The sequence below is a fragment of the Arvicola amphibius genome, chromosome 12, assembly GCF_903992535.2.
Source record: "Arvicola amphibius chromosome 12, mArvAmp1.2, whole genome shotgun sequence".
NCBI classification, from domain to species: Eukaryota; Metazoa; Chordata; class Mammalia; order Rodentia; family Cricetidae; genus Arvicola; species Arvicola amphibius.
This window is the reverse complement of record NC_052058.2, coordinates 46649655-46665981: the sequence shown is the minus strand read 5'-3', so window position 1 is coordinate 46665981 and position 16327 is coordinate 46649655. Positions and strand designations below refer to the sequence as shown.

At 43.4% G+C, this 16327-nt stretch overlaps 1 long non-coding RNA gene across 1 annotated transcript in view; it reads right to left on the bottom strand.

Moving 5' to 3' along the window:
- The window catches only part of LOC119827936, a 31060-nt gene extending 15469 nt beyond the window's left edge, over positions 1 to 15591 (bottom strand). Inside the window, exon 1 of the long non-coding RNA XR_005287732.1 lies at positions 15533 to 15591. This is a non-coding gene — a long non-coding RNA (uncharacterized LOC119827936). The remainder of the gene's footprint in view (positions 1 to 15532) is intronic.
- Positions 15592 to 16327: the final 736 nt, after the last annotated feature.

Here is a 16327-nt window from a genome sequence, read left to right as displayed (position 1 = left end):
TTGAGTCTCCTGAGGAAAATTGCCAGTATGTTTACTGCTTTCTTTATGGCTTTATAGAAAGGGCTTCCTTCGCCATGGGTCTAAAAACCTTGTCCCTTTGTGGCTCAGTTCCAGTATGCTCTTTCTTGTTTGGGCTCAGAAAACAATACACTGAACAGATACTTTGAATTTCAGACTGAGAGCAAATAGGGAAGAGAAAACTCAGGGAAAGGTTTTCCCAGAAGTTCAGGTAACAACCCACAGAGCAAACCTGCCAAAGCAAAGCAGCCATCCTTCCATCCTCTCCGGTCTTGCTGTTCACACTTAACCCACAAAGATCCTGCTCCTACCCCACAAGAAAGACAAAAGCAACTTTGTGCCAGGCCACTGCCTCTAGGCAGTCTGTCTTCTAGAAACTGTTTGCTACCACAAGAGAGTTGGTACAGCTTTCCTGCTTCCCCTCCCCTCCGCAGAGGCATTTGTGCCTCAAGTATCTGACCCCTCTTAAAATTTCATATTTTCCATCACACACACACACAGACACACACACACACACACACACACACACACACACACACCTTGGTGGAGTTGGTTATTTTCCCCCTGTTAGCTTATCATCAATTTGATTATGCAGATTCAACTACTTTCAGGTGGAAAGTTTGAACATTTCTGTAGCTAAGACACTGATGGATGTAATAGAGACTGCCTGGACAGGTAACTTGCACACGCTATAAGCTCCAGCCTCACAAGGTCAAAGCACTGAGCTCACCTAACAGGACAGCATCCCTTGTCTGTTGTTTATTGGCGGTTTACTAGGGGCTGGATGCCTGTGTTCATGGAAAATGGCAAAGGTTAAAGCCTAGGCAGAAGCTCTCACCACCCTCTGGTTCTCTTTTCCATCACTCCCCATTTCCCAAAATACACTGCTAGATCTCCTGGAGTCTTCATCCAGCGAGACACAGAGGAAATGGGACCTAGATTTCACTCTAACAGACTCAGAAGGGATTTACACAAACAAATCCATCCTGGATGCGAGGTTGGCTGCTTCCCTTCCATGAAGACCCAGAGGCTGATTAGTGTGTCTATGCAGTGGCCTGCCCAAATAAACAGGGAGGGGGATGTCAGCCGGGTTCTTTTCTGTCCTATTCTTTTTTAATTGAATGTAACTCAATATGAGGTCTCCAAGACGAAATCCCTAGAAGCAATGATGGCTCTCAGCTTCCTGGAGTAGATTCTTCCAGAGATGATCCATGAAGACAGTTGTGGGTTTTTCATTGTTCTTGTTTGTTTCATTTTCAAGACAGTTTTTTTTTTTTCTGTGTAACAGCTCTCACTTTCCTGGACTTTTTTTTTATAGACCAGACAAGCCTCGTGAACTCAGAGAGTCTGCCTGTTTTCGCCTCCCAAGTGCTAGAATTAAAGGTGTATGCCACCAAAGCTTGGTAACAGTGGTGGTTTAAACCCAGGGATTATCTACTGAAGGAGGAAATACTTGCTCAAAGACAAAGAAGAACAGAAAACTCTTACTCCATGTGGAGACATGACCACACACTGGGTGGCTATGGAACTAAAATGTCCCTAGGAGAGAGATGACTGGGAGAAAGACATCCTTAAAGCTAGTGGCAAGGGCACTGATGGAATTTAGGCAGCACATGTGTAGAGATACTTGTGCTGGAAGAGACAGCACATGACCAGGGTTTCAACCCTTGCTCAAGTCCAGGTTCCATGACTGTTTAGTTGTGGGAAGTTGGTCAAGTGTTTTAATGTATAATACTTTTGTGTTGTCAACGATCATGAGGTAATAATAGGAGCATTCCCACTGAGAAACTGAGTAGTGATCGCATGAGCGGGAAGCATTTAGAAAAGCATTGGTCACAGCAGATACTCCCAGTGCTTAATCAACATGAGTTTCCAATTAAATTATAGATCCAAGAGATAGTCGGCTTAATGCTTGAATAATGCTCATTCACATGGATATACCACAGTCAACTACCTGAGAGTATTTTGCAGGGTGTGTGCGTGTGTGTATGTGTGTGTGTGTGTGTGTGTTCTCTTTCTCACCCCACCTTCACCTCCTCATCTTTCCACAAGACTGTTAGCCTCCTGCTGTCTCTATCTCAGGGAATCAGAGAATCAATAACAATTCCACAGTCAATTACTGCACACGAATTGTTTTATCAGTCTCTAATCTTATTTCACCTTTTCTCCTAAGCCCCAGATCCATCCGTCCATCTGTTGTTTACTTCCTGCTGCCTCTGCACATTGCCGTGACTCCTCCTGGCCCCAGGAAAACACTTGTCTCCAAGCAGGGCAGGGCCATCACACTGCGACTTCCCAGTCACCCTCCTCCTGCAGCTCTAATAGCCTCCTTCCCAGGATTGCAGGCTCAGTACTTGCCACTCCCTCTTCTACAGATTCAGTCTGAATGTCATCAGAGAAACTTTTCCTGGTCCCATTACCCAAAGGTGTTCCCCCAGCTTACCCTGTCTCGTGCTACCTCGTAGCACATCTGACGTCTTTTTCAAAATCAGTAATTTTCATGTTTTCTTATTACGGGATGCTCAGACAACAGTTCCTTTGTCAGGCATAATGGTTCCCTCCCACTGAAGTACAAGGAGGAAAGCAGCCGATGGGCGGCTCTTGGCGGAGTGCCTTGTATGCAGTTGGCACTCAGTCTGTGCTGGTTGGTTGATGCCAGACGATGACTTAATCGGAGCATGAATGAGTAGATGGATGGGTACATACAAAGCCCAGAAAGCAGGCCAAGTAGTGGTGGCGCACACCTTTAATCCCAGCTCTCGGGAGGCGCAGGCAGGTGGATCTCTCTGAGTTCAAGGCCAGCCAGGTCTACAGAGCAAGTTCCAGGACAGCCAGGACTGTTTCTCAGAGAAACACTGTCTCAAAACAAACAAGCAAGCAAGCAAACAAAAAGCACAGAAAGCAAGAGGCTCTCCTGACTCCCGAAACTGTAAAGGGAAGTGTCCACAGTCTTCCTCCTGAAAGTAATGCTCGTTCCAAATCAGATGCTGGGAGGATATAGTACTGTATGAAGAGATGGGAATTGTTGGTTGCCCATCATGTCAACGGCTGTCAAGTTGGGGTACGGAGGTATCTGCAAATCTTTGGTGTTATTTTTTTTTAGGTAGTACATGTTCCCGAAAACCTACAAAGAGATAGCACCTTGAAATAAGCAGTGGGATTTTCTCAGTCAGAGAAGCCACACAGCAATTTGTCATTGTGACAGGCACGGAGGAGTTCAAGGAAATTTGCTGGTACCCGACCTCCCTAAGTCATAACCCAGAAGGGCATCGATTTTGTTAGGAAAATTAGAATCCCCCAAATAGGTTCCTCGGTAGATTAATACCTCTGCTGACTCAAGATTGGATATTTCTGCCTCCAACTTAGTTATCTTTATTTGTGTCTATCCAATTTCAAGCATGCCATAAGAAAGACACATTTCCAGCTCTTTCTGAGCTTTGAAAGAACAATTTCATCACATGATATTTTTTAAACCCTGGATGCTATGATAAGATTGTGCCCCAAAACAGAGTAAAATAAGATCTCTTAAAAAAATAAATAAATCTTTTTGATATTCTAGGAACCCAAATCTCTCCAGGTTAAATCGCATTCTCGTCACTTGGAAGCTGGCAGGAATGTAAGACACAACTGCAGTCCTCCATGCACTTTAGTCTCAGACTCCAACAGCAGCACAGAAAAATCTTCCACCTCGTTTGAAAAATCCGTGCGCTGGAGAAATAAACTGAGAAAGAACGTGGGTCTAAAAGAAGGTCAGGCACTCTGAATCCCCTGAGAAAGACAGGATTGTATACAAAGAGACAGGTCACAGAGTAGTAAGGGAAAGACTAATCGCTGGGTCAGAGGGAGGGACAACCACTAACTCCACCACGGCACTTGCAAAATGCTCAAATCACTGCCAATTACAGTGGGAAGCCGTGCTACAGAGTCTCCCACTCCCACAGGTCCAGGAAACAGCTCGTTAGGAGGCAGGCAGCAGGCACACAGCCTCTCAGAGAGGGAAGGGATGCCAATCACTCTATCTGGTCTGCACCGGAGACCTGTTTGAAGAATTGTGCATTTGTTCTGTGCCTTAGACACTCTTCGTTCTGTATGCAAACCATACATGGATTTTTCTTGAAAAAAAATTTGTACTGAATTCAGACTACAGTGCTTAAAATTAGAGAAGAAAAGAAAGGAACTGGGCAAACGGGCACAGAAATAGAAAGGTGATTTCCATCCACTTACGTCTTTAACACATTTTGTTTACAAAGCATACAAAAGTGTCATCTATTCAAAAATAATTAGAATCTGAGTGTATACAGTTGAACCGTCTCAGACAATGGTGACACTAAATCCTGACTCTCCCAAGCTGCCATTTCAGGGAAACTCAAGAGGACATTCCTTATCAGGCAGAGAGCTCATTCAGTCTTCTTGTCAAACGGCTATCTTTAAGCTGAGCTGAGTATTCTTGACAATCTCTTCATCCAGTGGGCATTAAAATCCTAAATTCAGAATCCATGGATTAACCAAACACATTCTGGACAGTCTCTTCAATGAGTGGTGGCTTACAAACAGAAATAAGCCTAAAACTGTGAGTTCTTCTCCTGGTAATTGACAGGCTACCAAGCCTTCTGTACAGGAGCGTGCTGTCTGCGGTACTGACATCACGCCGCATGTGTTATTCATGAGCGAGGCCATAGCCTGCTCCAGTGATCATCCAAGCCAGTGTCTGCCCCTCCTAAGTGTCAGAAAGGTCCTTATAATGACAGCCACCAGTTAACGACTCTCCCCTCCCCATGCAGCATCGGAAGGTAATTAAAGCCTACTCCAATAAATGTTCAAACATCCTTATTCAGAAATTTAATTTCCACTACCTCAGACAGGCACCAAAACGCTTTAAGCCACCTGCTGGCACCTCCACCGTGCAGGGTGATGACAAGGGCAATGTTTCAAACTGGCTTTTGTCATGCCCAGCCAACGAGGGGGAAAGGCCTGGCAGCAGATGCACTAACTGGGTTGAGATGCCTAAGCTCCAATGCCCACCAGCTCTGGCGACAAACCCCAAAGAACTATTTTATTAAAAAACAAACAAACCACCAAAAGGAGATGTTATATAAAGTGCATTAAATTATGGGGTCCAATTCTGTTGTGTATGGTTTCCATAAAACCTGAACCTCTATTGGGGGTTATGCCAGCTCTCTGTAAAGGAGTTGTGCAGCCATGTCTCCTTGAAAAGACAGTGTGTCCAGGAGCATTAGGTGATCACAGCAGAAAGGAGTAAATGGAATGTGGCTGGAGATGGGATGGAGGATTAGATAGCCACACAAGTAGACAATTAAACAGATGCACATAAGGACATGACTCCTAGAGTCTGAAGGCAAGGGGATGGATAAGAAAGCCATGGAGGTCCATAAACTTAGATTCTCTTATTGGCATCAAACAAACAAAAACAGATGGTCCTGTCAGCAGCAGAGACGCCCTTCAGAAAGTTCCTTAACCTTTCAAAGTTGGTACATGAGTATATAGCGAATATTTAAATAGATTTATGCTTCTGAAATTATATAGATACTTCTATACACAGAAATATGGTATAAGTGTATTGTTTTTCATTTTTCCTGCTAAAACAAGCGCTCGGCTTTGTAGATTAATCAAACAGGACTCTAAAAGAACATTGACAAGCTTTCGGGACTCAACAAGCCTTGTGACAGGGAGTGCCCCCACTGTTTCTTTGTGTCTCTTGTACCTCGGCTTGAGTGTTAGCGAAGCAAGGCTCCAGAAATCCCAAGGGAGAGGGTGACAGGAATCCTTAATATGAAAGGAACATAGAAGCAGCAGTTACAAGACAAGAAAGAGAAATGTTCAGCAAACACACACTCTACTGTAGTTAAGGATCATCACAGCCAGTAGCGCCATGCTCCATGATGTGCATAAACTTGCACCCTCTCCAAGCTGTGGCAAGAGCCTGTGGTTACCACTACCAGAGCAAACATTCGGCCAAAGAAAGTTAAGGAGGTCAGGACTTGGATTCTTCAGTTGCAGAAGGAGCTGGCAATGGCGGTGCATGCCTATAAACCTAGTCCTCTAAAGGCAGAGACAGTAAGACTCTGAGCTTGAAGATAGTCCGGGCTATGTATTGAGACTCTGGAAAAGAGAAAGGACACAGAGAGAAAGAGACAGAGGGAAGAAAGAGAATATAAGTACAAATGCAAAAATAGTCCTTAACCCTAACCCTACTGTAACGTTAGCAGACCCCAGAGAATGAACCTAGAAGCACTTCCTGCCCTGCTGGGGCTGTGTAGAAGAAGCCCTAATAGAGAAAGAACTCTCCCCAGCTCCAGCTGCAGTGGTTTCTGTCTTAAGTCAGGATTTCTATTGCTGTGAAGAGACACCAGGACCACAGCAACTCTTATCAATGAAAACATTTAATTGGGGTGGCTCACAGCTTCCAAGGTTTACTCCACTGTTATCATGGCGGGATATGGCATCATACAGGCAGATGTGGTACTGGAAAAGGAGCTGGGAATTCTACATTTTGATCTTCAGGCAACAGGAAGTGAATTGTGTGTCACCCTGAGCATAGCTTTAGTAAAGGAGACCTCAAGGCCCACCCGCACAGTGACACACTTCCTCCAACAAGGTGTCACACCTACTCCAACCAAGTCACTCCCACAGCAGTGCCACTTCCTTTTGGGGCCATTTGTTTTAAGACACCACAGCTCCCTCTCTCAGTCAGGGAAATACTAGTAAGACATAGTAAGGAGCCAGAACTCTCCCACTCAGATGTAACAAGATTCCCCTGCCTCTAATATTAATAGGCTCCAACTGGTAGCTTAGATTTCTACCCAGAACTGGTCATCTTAAGGCTGGCCTCTCTACTCTGTGGTAGAAGGACAGAGAAAACTGTATAAAATAGAAAGTTATCTATGATTCATAGTCTCATAAAACAATAACCAAAACCAGTTTTTAATTTAAAAAATCATTCAGGGGCTAGAGATGGCTTAGTCAGTTAAAAAAATAACCTATTTTGAAAGCATGTATATCTGAGTCCAACACCTGTCAAACATATAAAAGCCAGGTGCAGTAGCCCAAGCATGGGGTGGCTGAGGCAAATGGATCCCTGCAGTTGTAGGCAGCCAGCCTCAGAAGATGGGCAAGCTCCAGGACAACCAGAGACCCCTAACACCCAGTCCTGCCTTTCAAACACCTCTCTACACACAAACACACATCACATTCCCTTCCACACGTGAACATGCATGCAAACTATCCATGAACACACACACACAAACTATCCATGAACATGCACGCAATCTATCCATGAACACCCTGCAAACTATCCATGAACATGCATGCAAACTATCCATCATTATTCAGAGCCTGAAATCTCTTAAATTGACAAACTATGTCAGTAAATACCCGTGTGAAGATGACAAGGCTCTAGGGATAATCTGACAAAGATTTTACAGGAACCAAGATCCAAAAGGCAAATAGGATCTAGCAAACATTATCATCTGGACACCACAGGAGCACCACCCATGTAAACTTTTGGCCACTGTGAATGGCTGCAAATGAGCTGCACACAGGCTGCACATGAGCTGCACACGAGCTACATATGAGCTGCACACGAGCTACACATGAACTGCACATGAGCTGCACATGAGCTGCACATGAGCTACACACACACACGAGCTGCACATGAGCTGCACACACATGAGCTGCACATAAGCTGCACACAAGCTGCACACGCACATGAGCTGCACGTGAGCTGCACATGAGCTGCACATGAGCTGCACATGAGCTGCACACAGTCAAAGCAGTCAACACTATAGAACAGACAGGAAAGGAGCTCGTTAGCCCTCACCCCTAACTGAGGCACGATTGACAGCCGATGACTTCTGGGAAAGGAAGTGTCAGTTTATTTTTAAGGTTGTGTCCAGACAGGTCAACCAAGCTCCAGCGGGTGGCCCCACGCCCAGGAGTACATGGACAGCACAGACATTCATATGACCCTCGTCAGCATGATAGACTCAGACATCGCCACTGCCTCAAGTGGCAGTATAGGCCACTCAGATGAGTGTGGCTCGCAGCAGTGGCACAGGCCACCGACAGCAATGTGGTTTCGTAGTGAAACAACTTTGAGGACAGGGAGAGAGAAACAGAGAGCTTATCAATAGATAATAGATATTATCAATAGATAATAGAAAGTAACGGAGAGATTATCAACAGATAATAGATAATTATCAATAGATAATAGAAAGTAACAGAGAGATTATCAATAGATAATAGATATTATCAATAGATAATAGAAAGTAACAGAGAGATTATCAACAGATAATAGATAATTATCAATAGATAATAGAAAGTAACGGAGAGATTATCAATAGATAATAGATATTATCAATAGATAATAGAAAGTAACAGAGAGATTATCAACAGATAATAGATAATTATCAATAGATAATAGAAAGTAACGGAGAGATTATCAATAGATAATAGATATTATCAATAGATAATAGAAAGTAACAGAGAGATTATCAATAGATACCTCATCAGAAAACATGGAGTTCAAAAGGAAAATGGGACATTTTTCAAATAATGAAAAATATCAACACTAAATTCTCTAGCACATGAAAAGATCCTTTAAGAATGAAGAGACAATCTCTAGTGCAATGGAGTCATGACTATTGTGGGATAACCAACTGATTTTTTTTTTTATTAAATCTGAATCTTGCTCCATAGGAGGAGGTTCTTGCACTGTGTTACGGACCTAGTCAAAGTCCCACGGCTGGGGAAGACATAGAAACTAGGGGTGGGGAGGACATAGAAACTAGGGGTGAGCCTTCTACTTTTGTGTTGCTAATTTGACGTGGTGTCAAACTGGCTCTTAAATATTTATGTTCATACCTGTAGACTAGTGCTATTCCTCAGCCATGAAAGAAGTTGGGGAACCATGAAAGATCATGGTTGATCAAGGTGCTGAGAACAACTGTTGGGTCCTCAGCACTGGACACTAAACGAGACACACATATCCCTATGCCAAGGACCAGAGAACATAGGGATGAGGAAATAAAAAGAATGAAGACATCAGACCATGGGAAGGAAGATCATGAAATGGTGTCTATGAGCATGATACGGCCCTGCCACTCATAAACCCGCAATAGTTGTGATTGCCTACACAGGCTGCATACAAGACTAAACCAGAAAAACATTCCGTCGAAGAGGAAGGACTCATGGGTCTGCTCCACCCAGAGAAGCTACAAACTGTCTAGGCCTGCTGAAGGAGAGGAAGTCATTGTCTTCAGAGATGTAGGCCCTGGTGAGTTAGTTACTCACATTCCCGTGGGTAGAGTCACATTCGTGCTAGCATGCCTGCACCTGGCTATAATCAGAATGCTACAAACCAAAGCCAGAAGCAAAGCAAAAAGTCATGAATATTAGAGGTGAGCTAAGGATTTTGCTAGCGGTGAGAGGAGGCTAAAGGAGGGTGTTAGGATGAATGTGACCAGAATCCATTATACACATGCAAAATTGTCAAAGCATAAATTATTACTAATGAAAAGAGAGAAGTCTCTTGCTTCAGCAAGACCAGTCACAGAGCCAGGAAATTAGCAGAGGAGCAATATGGACTCTGAGGAGCTGGGGAAGATGGAGATGTGAAAAATCCTGTAGACCAAGAGACCATGGAACAGAAAAAGCAGAGTGAAATCTCCCATGAGCCTACAGCTTCTCCCCGCTGTCATCTCTGGGAAGAAGGACCACTGGCCTAATGGCTATAAGCCACGGTTGCTCTGGTAACCCAGCACTTGCCTGCGCCACTGTGTCTGGGCTCTGAAGAGGTACCAAATTCAACTGCCAAATTTTCTGGCCTGCACCATGAAAAGTATTTGAAGGTTTCATGGAAATGAAATACTTTCTAGAAAAAGTGCAGGGAAGTCTAGAGATTCTCGGATGAAGGAAAACTGAGCTTGTAGAATATTATTTTAAGATGTGTTACATTTGTTTACGCTGTGGAACATTTGTTTAATGATGAAAAATGTGTTGCATTCCTTTATGTTGCATTTGTTTAACTCTGTGAAGCTATGTTACTTTGTTTGTCTAAAATACCTGATTGGTCTAATAAAGAGCTGAACGGCAGATAGCGAGGTAAGAGAAAGGAGAGGTGATGCTGGCAGATAAGAGAAAAAATGGAAGGAAAAATCAGGGAGGAAAAGACCGAGGAACAAGAAAGAAAGACATCAGAGGCCAGCCACCCAGCTGCACAGCAAGCCACAGGGTAAGAAGAAAGACATACAGAAATAGACAAAGATAAGAGCCCAGAGGCAAAAGATAGATGGAATAATTTAAGAAAAACTGGCAAGAAACAAGCCAAGCTAAGAGCAGGCATTTATAAGAAAGAATAAGCCTCTATGTATTTATTTGGGAGCTGGATGGCAGGGCCCCCAAAAGATCCAAAAGAGTAATGACTAAACAACCAACTGCTTAAGATAATACAGCTTTAGAAATTTAATTTTTCTATTTGTGTGCAACCCCAGCACCTCAGAAACTGAAAAAGGAACATAACTATAAGTTAGAGGTCAACCTTGTGTACATAACAAGTTGGGAACAAACCTTGGCCAAACAGGAAGAACCTGTCTCAAACACACACATCAGAGAAAAGGAGAAGAGAGGTGAAGAGAGGAGAGGAGAGGGGAGGGGAGGGGAGGGGAGGGGAGGGGAGGGGAGAGGAGGGGAGGAGAGAAGAGAGGAGAAAAGAGGGGAGGGGAGAAGAGACAATGTTTGGGAGTTGGTTTCCTTCTTCCACCCTGAATTTCAGGGATTTAAATAGGTCCTCAAGGTGGCAGGGCCATTGATTCATTTCATTATTTCTTTCATATATAATGCCATGAATTATATATCCAGTAAATACCTTGTAAAAACACATTAACATTTAATTTTCTCAACACTAACAATTTTTCCAACATTAAATAATGCAATAAGTACAAAAGTGGAATGTCAGTTTTACAGGAGTTAAACATGAGTTATTATATGTATATAATAAATATTATATGTATCATAACTTGTATGTATGCATATATGTGTATAGAAAAATGTATAACTTGTATTTTAATTTTAAACGCACAAAAGAATAATTAAGCACTACGTTTACAACATTTTGTCCTAAAATGCAACTCAAAGAAAAAAATTATGTAAAAGTAGAAAGTACTTTGGAGTATAAAGTTAACATATACACAACAGCCACTCAAGCTGAGAACTACCTCAAAGGCAGTGAAACACCAAATCCTTCTGATTGCAGCCCCATCTTTGCAACCTTGAGTTAACTATTATTTTGACAGAGTCTATTCTTGACAAAGTGGAATGAATGGAAGATAGGCCTTACAATATGGTGTGGGACAATGGTGTGTACCCTGTCAATTATATTTTAAATAAATGCTGATTGGCCAATAGCTAGGCAGGAAATATAGGCAGGGCAACCAGGCAGGAAATAGAGGTGGGTCAATGAGAACAGGAGAATTCTGGGAAGAGGACGCAGTCCCGACCCAGCCACAGAAGAATCAAGATGTGACTGCCTCACTGAATAAGGTAGCAAGCCACGTGGCTAACATAGGCAAGAATAATGGGCTAATATAAGTTATAAGAGTTAATAAGAAGCCTGAGCTAATGGGCCAATTAGTTTGTAACTAATGTAGACCTCTGTGTGATTTCTTTGGGACTTAACAATTGCAGAAACTGGGCAGGACAGAAAACCTCAGATAACAACAATAAATGATCTTAAAACAATTATTCATCCATTCATCCCTGGCTGTGGGGGGGTATTCCTGGACCTCACATTTTATGAACAGAAAACCTTAAAGTGAATGGCAGATATTAATGTGAAATGCACAACTGTAAAACCTCTAGAAAACAATCTGAAAAATCTTCACAAAACAGCCTTTCCATAGACACCAAAGGACAGTGTATTATGCAAGGATCCATAGAGGAATGGAAACAAGGAGACAGATGATAGGTAGATAGGCAGGTGGATAGATAGATAGATAGATAGATAGATAGATAGATAGATGATAGATAGATAGATGATAGATAGTAGATATAGATAGATAGATAGATAGATAGATAGATAGATAGATAGATAGATAGATAGATAGATAGATAGATAGATGATAGATAGATAGATAGATGATAGATAGATAATAGATAGATAGATGATAGATAGATAGATAGATAGATAGATAGATAGATAGATAGATAGATAGACAGACAGACAGATATATGATACAGGATAGATAAGAATTTTGTAAGGCAGCTAAGAGCATGGTGGATATACTGTCCCCAAGGATGGGAGTCACAGTAGGTGGTCTAGTCCCGGCTGTCTCTCACTGAGGGAGGCCTTCAATGAAGATTTCTCAGTCCCAAAGGCTTGGTGTTTCACTAGTCCCAGTCTGTTGCTGGAAGCACAGAAGCTTCCTGAAGATCTATTGGTCCCTACCCCACAGTGAGAGCTTGAAAACCTCTCAAAAGGATCAAAGGGATCATCAGCAGCAGCAGCAACAACAGGACAAATTAATCAGCAGCAAGAGGAAGGTCAAGGAGGGGAAGATGAGATGCTCTTCCTCCAAGGTCCCTGTTATCTGTACTGAGACTAGATGGCTCCACCCACAATCACAATCACTGTGCTTCTTCAGTCAAAGCAGTCAGGACTCTTCAGGTAAAGCCCATACTCAGGCAATTCTAATCTGTGGCAAGTTGACGTAAAGCTAAGTACAATCGGCAGTTTATAAAAGGAAGATTTGAAAAGTAGACCCTCATCAAAATTTTGCATTTTTCCATAATAAAATATCCCCTAAAAGGATGAGAAAGCAAGGTACACTTGGGAGAGATATTTAGAAAGCATACATCCAACAAAGAAGTAAGGAGACTATATCAAGTACTTTCAAAAGCCAACAGATTTTTTTAAATCTAATTAGAAAATGGAAGAAGAATACACAAAGCTCCTATCACTGGGATTTGTAGCAGAGAACCATGTTCAGCATAACTAGCCATCATAAAAAGATACTGAAGCCAGAATGAAGCATCGCTGCTTGCTGATGGAGAAGGCTGACAAAGCAATAATGGAACTGTGAAAACGTGTTACACGTCTACAGGGAAAGGAATGGAATCCTGACTTGTCGGGAAGCCAGGCTATACCTGGAGCTGCAATAGGACAGCTCTGGAGGTTGGATAAGATAGCCTGACTTGAAGGGGCTGTGTGGTGGGGGTGGTCTCCCCTCAGGGTGTAGCGATCTTTCTCCTCCTAGAGAGCGGTTCCAGCTGAGCTCTGCTCTGTTCCCCTAAGGGAACGTTCTAGCAGAGCTATCCATTTCTTCTCCTCTGCTCAGCTCTGGCCCAAGATGTTGCTTCTTCTGCTTCACTCCGCTAAAGGGGAAGCCCCTGAGAAATGTAGCAATCTTCTCCAGCTCTGGTGAAAAGTTACTTTTTCCGATCCACCCCTGAGGGAGTTTCCCAGCAGATATAATTATTTCTTCTGGTTTTTCTGCTCAGATCTCCTAAGGGAACATCTCAGCAAAGGCTCTTCTTTTCTGGGCTGGTGAAAGTAGATCTTCACTCAAAACCTTTTTTAAGAAAGAGATTTATTTGGGAAGGAGAAGTCCAGGAGAGTAGCTGCCTCTGCCAGAGTGGTGAAGGACAGCCAGCAACTGAACAGGCAGAAAGGCTTATATAGGGCTTCTGAGGGGCGGAATTTTCCCAGGGAGAAGATATTTTGCTCAGGGATTGGTTGGTTTAGTTGATCAGGGGCAGAGTTGGCTCTGGTTTCAGGGCCAAACTATGTTGATTTCACTGGCCTTTTTAAGCTTTTTTGACTCAAGTTTGGGCGCCAGGGCATATTGTTTTCACTGGCTCTGGTTCCAGGGCCAACGTGTGTTTCTTTAGTTCTGTTTTCAGAATCAGGATGTGTTCCTTTGGTTACGGGTTGGGACTAAACTGTTTCTTTCGTTGGCTTGGGTTTCAGATCCAGGGTGGATTTCTTTCACTAGCTCTGGTTTCAGGGCCAGAGTAGGTTTCTTTGCCTGGCCCTTTCCCCCTACAGAAACAATCAGATAAGGCTGCAGGGGAATGCATGGTGTATTACTGCTGTGGACGGTGTAAGCAGCATGGGAAAAGCAGGCATATCCAGATTATTGCAGAACCAAACAAACCACTACCATAAGACCCAATGATCACACTGCTGGGCATCTGTCCCAGAGAAATTAACATAAAGTTCATACAATAACCTGCACATGAGAATTTGTAGCAGATTTGTTCATAATATCCCGCAACTGGTAACATCTACAAGGTCCTTCCTTGAATGATCAGTGAACCAAACAGTGGTAGCTACAAAGGACGGACTATTAGTCAACAAATGGAAAAGAACAGCCTTCCACAACCTGGACGCAATAGACAGAGACAAAATATTTCAACCCCAAAGTTCTAAGCTCCATGACTCTGTTTATGAAACATTGCTGGAATGTGGGGCAATATTATAAAGGCCACACTTCTGCATTGTAACAGCAGCCAGCCTCTCAAGCCACAATAGCAATGGAGGTGCTAAAAGCATCTTCAGACCTGCTGTCTCCCGAGCTCAGGATATGCTGCTCCTTTCTTTGTAATTATGGAGATCGCCTGAGAAGAGGGGTCAATTCCAAGCTAGTGACAGAGCTATGGATGTGACTTTAGTGCTGCTACCCCAGAAACAGAATGCTAATGAACGTCCCCCTCAGTTTACCTTGAGGGATAAAAGATGTTTGGAAAATAAACACGGGTGATCTTCAGGATTTGAGTGAACCCTGAGACTCCCTTCTGATATTGCTGTGTGAACTATGTCTCAATTATTCCCGTGCCTCCACGCCAGTTCAGAGAGTTAGTTTATGTTGGGGTCCAGGCCCCAACACTGGAAGACTGAGATTATAAGAATATGTAGCAGATTGGCTAAGAGATTGAGGAGAGCGGAGGTGGGAAAGAATGAAGCTTTGGGAAGACTACATGAGGCATAATACCCCATGACTGCCATCAGTTGAGCTGATGACATTCTGCAGCTGTCGCCATGGGAGAAACTGAGCCGACTCTGGTATTTCTCACAGTTGTATGTCCATCGATAATTACCTCAAAATAAAGCATTAAAAATTTAAAACCACATAGGCCATTGGAAGGAAAATGACCCGTTGCTGGCAACCGTAAGTACAAGAGCAATCATTGCCCTGGTAAGACCAATCATTATTGCCTGGACCCAGAGAGACCTGCTTTCCTGTGAAAGTCCCCTTCACACACTGCCATTCTTCTCTCCTGTTCCTCCTCAGTCTTCGGTGTAGCAATGAGGTGAGCAGGCCTGCTTTTCGTCCCACCCGGCTTCCGCACAGCTAGCTTTACACCCGAAATAACAACACACAAACTGTATTCATTTAAACACTGCCTGGCCCATTAGTGTCAGCCTCTTATTAGCTAATTCTCACATCTTGCTTTAACCCATATTTAGTAATCTGTGTAGCACCACAAGGTGGTGGCTTACCAGGAAAGATTCAGCATGTATGACCTGGCAGCTGGCTCCATGGCGTCTGTCTCAGAGAGGAGAGGCATGGCGTCAGACTAACTTCCCTTCTTCCCAGCATTCTGTTCTGTCTACTCCACCTATCTAAATCCTGCCCTATCAAAAAGCCGAGGCAGTCTCTTTATTAACCAATGAGAGTCCTCCATCACTTCGGTCAAAGGTAGTCTCAAGCCACCTTTCCCACCTCTCCCCTCCCTCAACACTCTGTGTCTCCTCTTCCTCTTCGAGCTTTCCCCGGGGGCACTAGTTGTACATCATTGCTGATGCTTCTCATGTTCTGGAAAGAATATGTGCCAGAGGAGGGCAGAGGTCCGGTCGGTTTTCCTTCGCTGAAACACCCCCGTTGCTTTACTAATGTCAATCTTGAAACAGGTGCTCAGTGAGTGTTTCACAGTTGAGTTGCAAAATAGACTATTTGCACTGTTGGGGGAAGCTGCAAGGGTGAGCTAAGGATATGCGTTGGTGTGAAGACAAAGTGAGGTGATATTGGCACACACAGCTGTGTGAGCAACTTCTAGCACGCAAAAACAGAAAACAACCAACTGCCTCTTTAAGCCCGCAAGCCACTTGCACGACTATTACTACAAAGATATACAGTCCCCAGTAGGGGAATAAGCAGAGGCCCAGTTTTACCAGTGCTGAGAGAAGTACAAATCAGAACCAAGTAAATTAGTGCATCATTTGGAAGGCTACTATCAAAAAAACAAAACAAAGCATAAAAAAATAGCCAAGATTGGAAGACATCAGAATCCTCAT